Below are 14,997 nucleotides of genomic sequence, written 5' to 3'. Positions count from 1 at the left end.
CGGAGGGACCCTACTAGTATCTCCCGCTGCCCTACTAGTGTACCATAGATATAATTCCTATTGATACAGGTGGTAGTTATTATCTCCTGCGTACTATTCTAATGGACTTACGCTCTTGATTTACTCACGCACATTCTTCGCCTTATAAGCGCGACTCTACGTAAAGTATTGTTATATACTATCATTGCTGCTAATAAATATTATTATAACCCAGATTTGTGTGGAACCGTGTCATTGTGGAGGTGTTCATATCATATACCTGTGTACTGTATGGCCAGTAGTAATGTACATAAGACAGTAGTGGTTTAATGATACCATACTTATTAATACAGTCAGGGAATTGTACCCCTCAGTTACAGGGACTGTATTTTTTGTTAACAAACTGTGTGTTTATTCACCAAACATATGATGGGGATGCAATGTGTGAATCTTTCGCTAGTATGGGTTTGATAGGAGTGCTAGACGTTATTTTCATGTTGGAGCTTAAGCAAGGCCTGCAGCCTACACTCGGTTGAAAAAGGATTTTTTTCTGCCTCGACCTGAATCTCCACATAAAGGTAGAGGTTAAGTCAAGTCAAGTCAAGTCAAGTCAAGTCAAGAGTTTTAATTATCACGGCATACAGGTATACAATGAAATGCGGGTGGTCTTGCCCGCAACGATGTGCAATACAGTGGTACATATAATAGAATCAAAAGAAGAAACAACATTGTGCAGTAACAGGTAGCAGTTAGTTGTGTGCTCTGTTGCTTAAACAGTGATATTGAGCTGCAACACTATTGTGTTGGTTTGCAGTAATGCTCGTATGAAAACGTACCGCGGCTCAGCCGCTCTCTCTCTCTATCAGATTTTCTGTGTCTTACAACATAGATACGGGTGTCGGGTTCACACACACAACTTGGTCTTGCTATAAACCCTGTTCACAGATGTGTCTGTGGTTAGCGTGCATTGAATTAGCTTGCGCTATTCATTAGCATTGCTACCGAAGGTATCATATGGCTATTGTTGTTGTCGTATGCAAGGGTTGGGCTTGTGAGGGGGTACCGGATAAACCCCTCCTTCCCTCTTCTGATTGGTCAGGGGGGTATTGGAATCTCTTTTCATTCGGTCAGGGCCAAGCTGTTAGGCGGCTTGGCAAGGAGGGGGGGGGGGGTTTCCCAGACTCCGCACCTATCACGGGCGGTTGAGTCTTGGGTTTCCCCCCGTCATAACAAACGTCACTAGGCACGTTTCTATTGGACGGCGGCTTCCGTGAGTTTAGACCCGTATGTAGGATCTGTTGTTGTCAAGTTGTCGGGGCAGAGCGTAGGAACTGTTCTACTACGCTCGATATATGTGTAACTTGAGTCGGTTGGTCACAATGTTACCGTGACTTTTCAATCTATGGCTCACGTGGGAAGTCTCTCTGGGGAGTTCCGTCTCTCCTCTGTGGTTAGGGTGGCGGGATGTAAAAATGTAAAAAAAATTTACCCTCGGCTGCGTCACGTGGGATTCATGTCAGTCTGTGTTTCTTTCTTTTTTAATAAAAAGAGTGGAGAATTTGAAGCACGACAACCTTCTTGTCGTTCTCCCAGGCGCCTTGAAGGATCAATGTGGGGTCTGGTTAGACTGTCCATTGATATGTTTTGGGTCCCGACGCATACATAGTGCTGGCTCGGGGTGTTTCTGTTAAGAATCATGCAGGAGGCTAGTACGCCTTGGTTGCTTGTTATTAAAACAGCGTTTTTATAGGGCAACTGGGATGGGGGATTTTTTCCTCTTCCGAGAGCCTGTTGCTGGGTCTCGACGGATTCTCATTCATATCTGGGGGATATTAACGGCATAGATCAGAACATAGGTAGAGGGGTCTCACGCCCTTGGGGGTGGGCCACTGAGCGCGGTATAAATAGGACCGTCTGGGTGGCGCCCTCTTTTCATGTTTTAGATCAACACGCATTCCTGCCCCCTCTCCTGGAGTGGGCATGTCGGCGTGGTTAGGGCACGGGACTGGTTCTGGTCACGCTGGTCCAGGTCAGTTAACCCGTTGTCCGCCGGGGATGCAGATCTGCTGTTCTGGTACCCTGAGGGACTTGCGCTTTTTTCAGGGGGAAAAATGCCGGGTCGGCCCGGGTGTCACAGGGTTAGGCGTTATGGAGACCCTTTGTTGGGTACATGTTGTACCTGGCACTATTATAAGGGGCTGGTTCTCCTTTCTTTCGCTCCTCTCTCACGCATGGCAAAGAGGGGGCTGTTGGGGTGGTCTTCTGGACCTCCTCTGGTAACCCTGTGTGCTTCCCGAGCCGCCGGGCCCGGTCCGAAGTAATGTTTCGTTGAAACCGTAGGCCTGGGATAACCCTTTTTCTTGAGGGGTTATAGGAACAACCACCGTCTGTGTACCGAGAGGGTGGTTGATTCCCTGGTATGTTGGAGCAGAGTCAACTCCCGGGTTACCCGGTTGAGTGTGCCCCTGCACGTTCATGACGTCTGCCAATCGTGTCAGCCTTCTCTGCCTCGACCCCTCTGGGTGGTTTTTTTTTGATGGAGGCTTTGTCATGGTGCTCAACAACGCCAGCATACGCCCCTTCCGCCGGGGGGGGGCTGTTTTCAGTTGACCCCTTTGGCGCCTGTCTCGTCCGTAGTGCTCCAGGCTCAGGTCTACAGCCTGCTGCCTGGTTTCCCCGGTGCGCTGCCTGCTTCCGTTGGTTAACCTTTTTTGAGTGCTTTACGGCCATGCTGACTGCCTGTGATGCAGGGTCAGTGTGCCAGGCAGTGTACTATTGGGGGGAAAGGGCCCGCTCTTGGAGGGGCCCTATCCGAATACGCTGGCGATGTGGGGGGCGGTGTCACTAAGTGACCACCTGGTGGGGTCTTGATGCCTGGCGTCATTGACCTCTCCGGGCCCCCCTTTTTCCAGGGGATCCAGTCCCTTCAATGGGTCTGGGTCTTCCTTCGCGCTCCGCTGCTACGGCCTTGCCACGGGGTTGAGTTTGCTCTTGACTCCGTGATTTTGGGGGTAGTAACGAGGGTTGTTCCTTCCGTTCGTTCCCTGGTGGCATGCGGGTTGTGCGTGTGCGTAGTCGTGGGGTCAAGCCACGATCTGCTCACCCTGTGCGTTGAGTTGCTTGAGTTCCTCTTCGCACGGTCGGATCCGTCTCCCTCCCGTCCTCCAATAGGGAGGGTATCCTCCATTAGGGAGGGTCGGGGGGCTCGGTCCTCCCCAGTCTGATGGTTGTGGGGGGCCTCAGTGGGGTACATTTGTCGAGCTTCAGGCTCCCGCTCAGCTCCTGTAGTGCAGATGACGCTGAGCGGCAGCCAGTATGAAATAGAACGTAAGGTTATGTATATAACCAAGTTCTATGAATACTGGTGACGCTCAGCGTCAGGACGCCACTGCGGCCCTTGATCTCGCCTTGTGGTGAAAGTTTGGGAAGGAGGCGAGTAGGTGACCACACACCTGCTTATGAAGGTAAGCGGATAGGGGTGTTGCCAGACGAATGTTGGGATGTAAAGGTACATTGTGGAATTTTTTATTCAGTGCTCGTGCACGAAGTGAAGTGCGTGCAGATGACGCTGAGCGTCACCAGTATTCATAGAACTTGGTTATATACATAACCTTACGTTAACCTTTCATTACCACACTACATAAGGTTAACCTTTCACTATCACACTACAGAAGGTTAATCTTTCACTACCACACTACATAAGGTTAACCCTTCACTATCACACTACAGGGTTAATCCGTTCACTACACTACATTTACATTTACATGTTGTCATTTAGCTCACTCTTTTATCCAAAGCGACTTACAAGTTCTGTACGACAACGTCGACAAGTCAACAGGAAGGGCACAACTCTATCAGCTGAATAACAATGTTCATCAAAGTGTTGAGTGCTACAGTGTAGGTTAGTATATTAGGACAAGTGTATGACAGATTAGATAATAAAAAAAACACTACAGAAGATTAACCTTTCACTACCACACGACAAAGGCTTAACCATTACGGCTTAAAACAGAGTCCATTCTGTTTGGATCAAATAACAAACTCAGCAAGGCCAACGGCTTCTCTGTTACAGTGGGTGACAATATTGTCACAAGGAAAGATGAAATTACCTACCTGGGTTCCATCCTAGAGGCAAATCTTTCCTGTGACAAAATGGCATCCAATGTAATAAAAAAAAGTCAACCAACGAACAAAATTCTTGTACCGGATCTCCTCTCTGGTAAACAAGAATACCTTGAAGACTCTAACAGGAGCACTCATTCAAGGGTACTATGACTATGCTTGCACCTCATGGTACCAAAGCACCTCAAAGGCCCTAAAAACAAGGCTACAAACATCACAAAACAAACTGGTCAGACTACTGCTTGACCTTACTCCTAAAACCCACCTTACCGCTGCCCACTTTGACAACCTAGGATGGCTTAGAGTAGACGACAGAGTACAGCAACTTGCAATGGGCCTGGTCTACAAGATACACTACACCACTAAGATACCCATGTACCTGTCGAAATACTTCCTAAAGGTCAGTGAAGTCCACAACCACAACACCAGAGGGAGTCCCACAAATCAGATTCGGCACAAACAAGGGACTAAACACGTTTAGCAAATGATGCCACATTAATGTGGAACGCCCTACCCACAGGCGTAAAGGAATGTGAATCCTTCAAAACCGCTCTCAAAGAGGTCTACGGGTGGCTGCAATTAGAAACTGGCCCCGGTAAATGTCAAACATTTTGCTGTACTGTATTGTACCCATTCTGCAATCTGTTAATAACGTTTTCAATCAATCAATTAAATCAATCAATTCCAGTGATCAGATCCTATCATTCAGTTCAGCCTCTCTTTTCATCCGGTATGCCTCCATTTTGTCCATCTCCAGCTACTTTCAGCTGAAATTCAAGGGTCTCAATCTTATCCGTCTCCAAGGTGTCCATTTTTATGCACTGCAGGCGACCCTGTGCTCTGATGAAATGCACATGTGTGGGGGACTGTGTGTATGTGTAACTAGGGGGGATATGAGGACTGTGTGTATGTGTAACTAGGAGGGATATGAGGACTGTGTGTATGTGTAACTAGGAGGGATATGAGGACTGTGTGTATGTGTCACTAGGAGGGATATGAGGACTGTGTGTATGTGTAACTAGGAGGGATATGAGGACTGTGTGTATGTGTAACTAGGAGGGATTTGATGACTGTGTGTATGTGTAACTAGGAGGGATATGAGGACTGTGTGTATGTGTAACTAGGAGGGATATGAGGACTGTGTGTAATGTATGTGTCACTAGGAGGGATATGAGGACTGTGTGTATGTGTCACTATGAGGGATATGAGGACTGTGTGAATGTGTAACTAGGTGGGATATGAGGACAGTGTGAATGTGTAACTAGGAGGGATTTGATGACTGTGTGTATGTGTAACTAGGAGGGATATGAGGACTGTGTGTAATGTATGTGTCACTAGGAGGGATATGAGGACTGTGTGTATGTGTCACTATGAGGGATATGAGGACTGTGTGAATGTGTAACTAGGTGGGATATGAGGACAGTGTGAATGTGTAACTAGGTGGGATATGAGGACAGTGTGTATGTGTAACTAGGAGGGATATGAGGACTGTGTGTACATGTAACTAGGAGGGATATGAGGACTGTGTGTATGTGTAACTAGGAGGGATGTGAGGACTGTGTGTATGTGTCACTGGGAGGGATATGAGGACTGTGTGTATGTGTCACTAGGAGGGATATGAGGACTGTGTATGTGTAACTAGGAGGGATATGATGACTGTGTGTATGTGTAACTAGGAAGGATATGATGAGAACTGTGTGTGTGGATGTAACTAGGAGGGATATGCAAAAATAAAAAATACACATTTGGGGCAGACTTTTTAAAGACTGGCATCATTCATGGACTCCCTGTTGCACTACAAATTCTGGATGTTGGACTCTAGCTGCTCGTTTGCCTTCCTCTGAGACAAAAAGAAAAGCCCGGAAGAGCCTGGTGGTGTTGTACGTCATCCGGCTGCTTCTTGATGGAGAGCCTGGGGGTGGTGTTGTACGTCATCCAGCTGCTTCTTGATGGAGAGCCTGGGGGTGGTGTTGTACGTCATCCAGCTGCTTCTTGATGGAGAGCCTGGGGGTGGTGTTGTACTTCATCCAGCTGCTTCTTGATGGAGAGCCTGGGGGTGTTGTGCCTCATCCAGCTGCTTCTTGATGGAGAGCCTGGGGGTGTTGTGCCTCATCCAGCTGCTTCTTGATGGAGAGCCTGGGGGTGTTGTGCCTCATCCAGCTGCTTCCTGGTGGAAAGCAAAGTAAAGGTGTGCCTCATCCTAGAGGCAAATCTTTCCTGTGACAAAATGGCAACCAATGTAATAAAAAAAAAGTCAACCAACGAACAAGATTCTTGTACCGGATATCCTCTCTGGTAAACAAAAATACCCTGAAGACTCTAACAGGAGCACTCATTCAAGGGTACTACGACTATGCTTGCACCTCATGGTACCAAAGCACTTCAAAGGCACTAAAAACAAGATTACAAACATCACAAAACAAACTGGTCAGACTACTGCTTGACCTTACTCCTAAAACCCACCTCACCCCTGCCAATTTTGACAACCTAGGATGGCTTAGAGTAGACGACAGAGTACAGCAACTTGCAATGGGCCTGGTCTACAAGAAACACTACACCACTAAGATACCCATGTACATGTCGAAATGCTTCCCAAAGGTCAGTGAATACCACGACCACAACACCAGAGGGAGTTCCACAAATCATGTTCAACCCAGATTTGGCTCAAACAAGGGACTAAACACGTTTTGCAATTATGCCACAACAATGTGGAACGCCCTACCCAGCCGTAAAATAATGTGAATCCCTACCCACCTTCAAAACCACTCTCAAAGAGCACCTACGGGAGGCTGCAATTCTAAACTGGCCCGGTAAATGTCCAAACCCCACCCCACCCAACCCCCTCCAATGTACAGTTTCTTCCCCCTCAAATGTATATATTCTTTTTTAGAAACTCTGTCTGTAAATAAACAGTACTGTATTGTGTATGTCATGTTATGATGAATTGAAAATGGGGGACCCTGATGTAAAAAAGACGAAAGTCTTTCTCTGGTCTGCATCCCCTTAACAATTGTGTGTATTGAGCCGTACTGTATTGTACATATTCTGCAATCTGTTAATACAATTTTCAATCAATCAATCTTCCAGCTCCTCCTACATCACTGTGATGAACTGCTGTTCTCTTCTTTTTTTCTCCTCACCCTTTTTGAGTTAACTATAGCTTTAAACTAAATACAAAAGTGATGTTTTTTTGTCATACATCATGATACACGCTGTGGATTTCTCTCTTGACAAGTTGCGTGAAATAGATTTGTTTTTTGGTTAGCTTTAAGTCAGCATTTGTATCAATTAAGTAAACAAGTGGAGATCACCAATGATGACACGGTAGTTGAGATGACGAATATTGCATGTGGTAAATAGATCAATTGAATGTTGCTCTTTTCTTGCACATGTAAAAGGATGTGTAGAGAACGTGGGCTTGGCACATTGATTTATTTTATGCTCAGAAACGTTCATTGATTCATTTGTTTATTTCAACAGGATCATCCACTCCACAATAAAACGCTGTTTCAAGGGAGTCTGGGAAATCAATTCACACATTCCAGTCAGAAAACACATAAATCACTGTAGCTTTTAATTTTTTATCTTTAAAAGCACGTTCAAGCATGGTTCCACATCGTGGCTAGAATTCAAAGCTGTCCAGAAGACGCTGATCCCACTTCCATTAATATAAGCTCTGGCAGCTCCTTGTGTGACCCCATCGGCCAACTTTAACTTTAAAGAGTAGTTTTCACAGCAGTCATTTTGACGTGTCATGGCTGTGTAAATAAAGATATAGGCCTAGCTACTGTATAGAATAGATATATAATAATGAGTATATCTATCGTTGGTTACACTTTTGTTTACCCACCTATGACAAGTCAAAATGGCTGCTATGAAAAGTGATTGAAGCACTTCCTGCCTCTTGCTCTGTGTTTATGTGTAGGCCTACCTTCCTTGAGAGTGACCTGTAAAAAGGCTTTGTCAGGTAACACAATAGCACTGTCAAACAGGGTTGAGAACAAGTGTGGGAGTGTACTTGCTTTGTGTTTGGCACGTAGCCTATTATGCCAATAACACTTATGGTTTTTCACTCCATAAGGAAGCAGATGTAGGTTAATCAAAGGGATGATTCCACTTAATATTCCAGTAAACAATAATCAATAATAATCTGTAGGCAAGGTTAAATATTTGGAGTAATCCATCAAAATAATGTTGGTTTGTTTGCTTGATGATGTAAACCGTGACGTCATGGTTGATTGATTGATTGATTGATTGAAAACTTTATTAACAAATTGCAGAATGGGTACAATACAGTACAGCTCAATACACACAATTGTTAAGGGGATGCAGACCAGAGAAAGACTTTCGTCTTGTTTACATCAGGGTCCCCCATTTTCAATTCATCAGGAACCAGTAGCTTACTGGTTCCATAGATATATAAAGACTAGATGACTCACCCGCGCTGCTGGCCAACGGAGACCGACGTTGCCACATGGCGGCCATCTTGCTACAGGGTAGCACGCCCACTCATAACATGAATGTCGATAGTGCATGTACTATTGAAATAACCATAGCTTGCTCAATTTTCAACCGTTTGGTTTGTTAAAAACTTCAGCGATGTAGTTATCATACTGCATATTTATAATGGACTTTCATATGAAAATAACTTTTTTTAATAAAAATTCTTCCAAGCAAGAATCATAGCCACATTAATAACGTTTGTAATAAACCAAACCGTTTGTAAATCCATTTCAGCGAGTTAAGATTTTTTTAGTTTGTGCAGATCACTCAACTTAAACCCTGTAAGGCCCAAATTTTATTGACATTATCAACTTCAGTGGCCAGAATGCAAAATTACAACAGTAGTTAACTGTAGCAAGATGGCCGCCGGTGAACTACGCGCGGGAGACTCCGCCTTGCGCCATCTAGTCTTTATATATATCTATGACTGGTCCAAGTCCACATCCGTTGATGTCATCATAACCCATTTAGCCAAAGATAGAAGGCTCCTCTTGCTATTGCTTACTACATGTCACCCATTACAACTAATTCTCAGCAGTGTGTCACCCATAATGTTTTTATTGGCCAATATGAGTGAAGGTAAACACCTGATCATAACAGAGTATTTACTACTGAATTGCTAGCTAACAAGAAAATGACAGATTCCAGAGAACGTGTTGTTATTATGTGCTGCCATCTAGTGGCACTAATCAAATCAAGGTGGGTAACACTTGTAGGACAGGACCACTAGTGCCAAGATAATTTAATTAGTGTAATTGATGAATGATTATTTATTGTAGTGTCATAGACCTCTTAAGTGTTGTCATCATTTTGAAAAACAAAACAAAAAAACGCAATGCTCCAGTTCCTTGTATTTTTCACCTATGGCAAAAATGAACGTGTTCCTTATGCATTTACCAGTAATTGTGTCTTTTACATTGTATCTTTGGTTACAGGTACACCTCAGAGCCCGTGTGCACCACCTATATGAAGCTATAATAACCCATTAATTTGCCCTTACAGAAGAATTATGACACACTTGAGAGGTCTATTAATGGGAATGATGGGCCTTTGATTGACTGATAATCACATCCTCTTTTCTGTTTTAAATTGTCCATGGAATAGAGGCCTATTCCACAAATCTTTTTAGAATGTCCATTTTCCCTCCATGCTGGAAGAAACAACGGTTGCTATCAGGCAAGAGAATGATTGCTATGGTCACTGGTGTGAGAGAGATGTATAAACAAATATGGAATAACATGTGTGTTATTGCTGGATCTTGTAAACAAGTGACAGTGTAACCATATCACGCTTTTCCAATGTTGTACCTACTTTACTACTACACATAAAATGAGGGGGTTTCTTTCGAAAGTGGTTAGCTGCTACACAAGCAAGGCCTTTGACAGCCGATATAACTTCCGGTTTAGAGATGTTGCCTTCAAGATAAAAGCGCGATAAATGTCGGTAAACCCGTTATTTTAGTTTGAGAAATGCATGATGCCATCATACTGCATTAAAACATCTGATAAATGTGGAATTATACTCACGATTAAGGAGGCCAGTAAACTGGGCCATTTTCAAAACTCGAATTAAAAACTGCATATCCATGGAGAATTAAGTGCTCCTGGACGCCTAAATTCGTATCTTAACCCATGTTTGCGATCTGATTGGCCACTGACGTTTCTGGTCATGTGACATGTGCACCAATCGTGTGACGGCAAGTTCTTTCGACGGTTAAGCTTAGGCACTCTTTCGAAGTTGGTTAAGGTTAGAGTTTGTCTAAGACTTAGAGCATGGCGATAGAACGCCAGCCCTGATTCCAAACTCTAACCTTAACCAACTTCGAAAGAGTTGCCTAAGCTTAACCAGTGATAAACTAGGCGTTAGGTTGTTTGCAGGCTGTTCGACGCGGAAATAGGCAAAGACACAGCTCGTCACGCGATTGGGCGCACATGTCACATGACCAGAAACGTCAGTGGCCTATCAGATCGCAAACATGGGTTAGGATAAGAATAGACGCCTCCTGGACTGGTACCGGAATTTTTATCAGGCCTTGCAGGCCAGGGCGTAGTAGGAAATTCCGGGCCCTGTGTACATGAGGTGCCTCTGGGTCCCCCTCCCCACCCATGAGTCATACGCACCCACCTACAGACAATCTAACAAAGTAATTTACTTTAAAATGAAACAGGCACATTTTATTACCACTGTTATTATCACACCTTCAATAATTTCCCTATGTACAACATCTGTCATAAGAGGAAAAGTGTGCTTACAATTCAATAGCCTGATCTTTTAAAACAACCTTTTAGTTAAAGTGGTAGTAAGTCGTTTTTTTTAATAGTTTGTTAAAATAAGTGATCTACATTTACATTTACATTTAGTAATTTAGCTGACGCTTTTATCCAAAGCGACTTACAAGTTCTGTACGACAAGACAGCAAGAAGATCTACGTGTTAAAATAATATCTCTACATTCCGACAGCCATCCCTGATATAGAGTGTTTGGTCAGTAACATGGGTCTCCCATTCCCTCCACTCTGCAGTAAACAAACAATACATTTGCTGGTATCCCGTTCCCGCTTTATCCAATCAGGAGAGAGGACTCTCCTGGGGGGGAAATGGTCTGACGAAAATAAGAAATAAAAACATCTTGAAATAAGTGTACAAAAAATATAATATATCGGGTTCTCTCTCCTGATTGGATAAAGTGGGAACGGGATACCAGAACATGTATTTTGCGTTTACTGCAGAGTGGAAACCCATGTTACTGACCAAGCACTATATATATTCAGAGTTAATTATATTGTTTACACTGCCTATTTTTTACTTTTCTGTACTATAATTGTATTGCCTGTATATATGTTTTCTACTACCTGTACCTCCGCTCCCCCATGCTGCTATAATGCCTCAATTTCCCCAAGGGGATCGATAAAGGAATATCTTATTGTATCTTATATCAGTGATGGCTGTTGGAATGTAGAGCTATTTAACACTTATTTGAACAAAAAATACCACTTACGGCACCTTTAAGATTCAGTTCAGACCCCCTGCGGAGGCCCTGGGTTGTCGGTTCTACTCCCCCCAGTTGTTTGCCCCTCAGCTGTAAATCCCCCGCTTGTTTCCCTGCAGCTCTTTGTCCTTGTGTTTCCCTCCTAGGCGTGTCTTGTGTGTATAATCAGGTGTTTCTCATGTTCTCATTGTGCCCGTCTGCACATCTGTTTGCTCTTCCTTGTGTCGTTTGCCGGTCCATTGTCTACCGTTCTAGTGTCCACAGTCATACGTTAGCTCTACAAGCTAATCTACAAGCTAATCTACAAGATACACTATACGACCGGGGTGCCCATGTACATGTCAAAATACTTCCCAAAGGTCAGTGAATACCACAACCACTACACCAGAGGAAGCTCAACAAATCATGTTAAACCCAGATTCGGCTCAAACAAGGGACTAAACACGTTTCGCAATTATGCCACAACAATGTGGAACGCCCTACCCAAAGCTGTAAAGGAATGTGAATCCCTGCCCACATTCAAAACCGCTCTTAAAGAGCACCTACGGAAGGCTGCAATTCGAAACTGGCCACCGTAAATGCCCAAAACCCCCACCACCTCCTAATAGACAGTCTCCTCCCCACCGCATGTATTATTCCCTCCCCGCCGTATGTATATTTCTCTCCCACCCACCCACCCCCCCCTAATGTACAGTCCCCTCCCCATCATATGTATATACTCTGTCAGGATCTAGGGGTAACAGTACTGTATATTGGAATACCGTTTATGTCACAAATGTATCAGTACTAAATACCTATATGTCCCTATGCCATAAATGTCATGTATGTTGTGTATGTCATAAATGTCTATATGAATTGAAAATGGGGGACCCTGATGGAAACAAGACAAACGTCTTTCTCAGGTCTGCATCCCCTTAAAGGGGAACTATTTTACTATTTCTTTCACTATTTGGGCACTTTTACACAATTCCTGTGAGTCTATGGAACACCTCTGTAATATATATATTTTTTTTATTCATTGTTTTGTATTTCTAATCAAGTCCTCAAAAACAGCATTTTTCTACCTCAAGATCTCGAGCCGTTTTGAGCCTGGGCAGCAGAACTGTGTGCAGCTCATCTTGCACCTCTTCATTAACATGCAGCTGTGTCTCTCTGACATCACAAATCACGCACATTTTCAAATGACTCAGTTCAGTGAGGGTGAATATTGTGAGAGGAGAATTGGAAGAATGCGCCAATATGCGAATTTTGAGACATAGATCATATTAATATAAGTTCACATAGCTAGGAAACAATGCTAAACACTCAAAAAGGCCATTTATAAGATAGTTCCCCTTTAACAATTGTATGTATTGAGCCGTACTGTATTGTACCCATTCTGCAATCTGTTAAATAAAGTTTTCATTCATTCATTCTTCTAAGATTCCCTGAATAAGTCTATTCTTGGTTTTTGTTACCCTCACCGTGTGCAGTGTGCTAACCGTGTGTTTTTGCATTTTGTGTTTTTGCATTTTGTGTTCTGTTTTTTTGTATTCAAGTTCTCCGGTTCAAAGACTGTGGCCTTGGTTTTTGTATTTTTGTGTTTAATTAATTAAAGGTGCTGTAAGTGGTATTTAATAGTTAAAATTTGTGGTCTACATGTTAAAATAATAGCTCTACATTCTGACCGCCATCACTGATATAGTGTGTTACTCTAAATGTATTTTGTGTTTACTGCAGAGTGGAGGGACTGGGAGACCCATGTTACTGACCTAACACTCAGTGATGGCTGTCGGAATGTAGAGCTATTTAACACTTATTTTAACAAGAAAATACAGCTTTTTTTTATTATATTTTTTTTTACAGCACCTTTAAACACCCTTGGACACTTCTTCTGCTTCCTTCTTCTGTTTCCTTCTACTGCAATTAAAGGTACATTCCCACCATTGTAAATAAATATTAATGCATATTCATGCAGAATAGTGTTGCTGGTTTTCAGTGAATGGTATCTGGGAGCCGTATTAGGCCTTGTCTTAAGGGGGCAGATCAATTTGGCCATTGTCAAAGCTCTGTAAAGAAAAATCAATGGCATACAAACTAAGGAGGCAGATTCAAGATTACAAATTATAATGTTTGGTATATATGAAGTACAGTGGAATGCTCTGCTCACTCCCACAATATACAAAAAGCAATAAGTAATACAGTAAGTATTACACAATACAAAAAGTTACACCTTAATAATATATATACAAAAACGTATATTAGCATGATAGGTAGTAGTATAAGTATAGTATCATAGTAGTTTGGTGCATTGTAGTATAAGTATAGTAGTTGGGTACATAGTAGTATAGACATATTAGCATGATAGGTAGTAGTATAAGTATATTAGTAGGGTACATAGTAGTGAAAAGACAGTAAAAAGGTTAGGTTTTCATAGGGATAAAATAAGTATTCACTATTCAGCAAACGATTCTGTCAACGCATGTTTTATCACCCTTGGGTCTTTTATTGTGGAAATGTGTTGTGCCAGTTAGCCTGCTCCTCATCCTTCCCAGTGTGAGCAATTAGTCTGTGTGTATCTATGTGTGTGTGGAGGGGAGGTGGGGGGTGATGAGCTGCAGGTGGGGTTTCTCTGAGTGGAGCCTCCACTCCCAACCATCTGCTATGATTTGTGTTTTGATCTTGTGGTGCTGATTTTGTAATATTGTGTGACGCTGGTGAGCCATGCCTTTCATTTTGTAGTATTAAGTTACCTGTGCTGAAAGGTTACAGTGGTAGTATAGATTATTTATTTTTCTCTTTAATAAACATTATGTAAATAACCTTTCTTGTAATTGTATCTAATCACTTCAAATTGTCATGAAGAAGCCAGTCAGAGGGAGAAGCCATGTTTTCTTTTGTATAATTTTCTCATGTTTTCTATTTAGAAGTTAGGTTTAATTTTGTATTTCTGTTTCCATTTTGTTTTGTTATAGGGTTATAGGGAAGTTATGTTTGTTTTGGTTAAGATAAGATAAGATATTCCTTTATTGATCCAGTTGGGTGAATGAATGAATGAATGAATGAATGAATGAATGAATGAATGAATGAATGAAAACTTTATTTAACAGATTGCAGAATGGGTACAATACAGTACGGCTCAATACACACAATTGTTAAGGGGATGCAGACCTGAAAAAGACGTTTGTCTTGTTTCCATCAGGGTCCCCCATTTTCAATTCATATAGACATTTATGACATACACACCATACATGACATTTATGGCATAGGGACATATAGGTATTTAGTACTGATACATTTGTGACATAAACGGTATTCAAATATACAGTACTGTTACCCATAGATCCTGACAGAGTATATACATATGATGGGGAGGGGACTGTACATTAGGAGGGGGTGGGTGGGAGAGAAATATACATACGGCGG

This window comes from Notolepis coatsorum, assembly GCF_963971535.1.
Source record: "Notolepis coatsorum genome assembly, chromosome: 18".
NCBI lineage: Eukaryota > Metazoa > Chordata > Actinopteri > Aulopiformes > Paralepididae > Notolepis > Notolepis coatsorum.
This window is presented reverse-complemented; position numbering follows the sequence as displayed.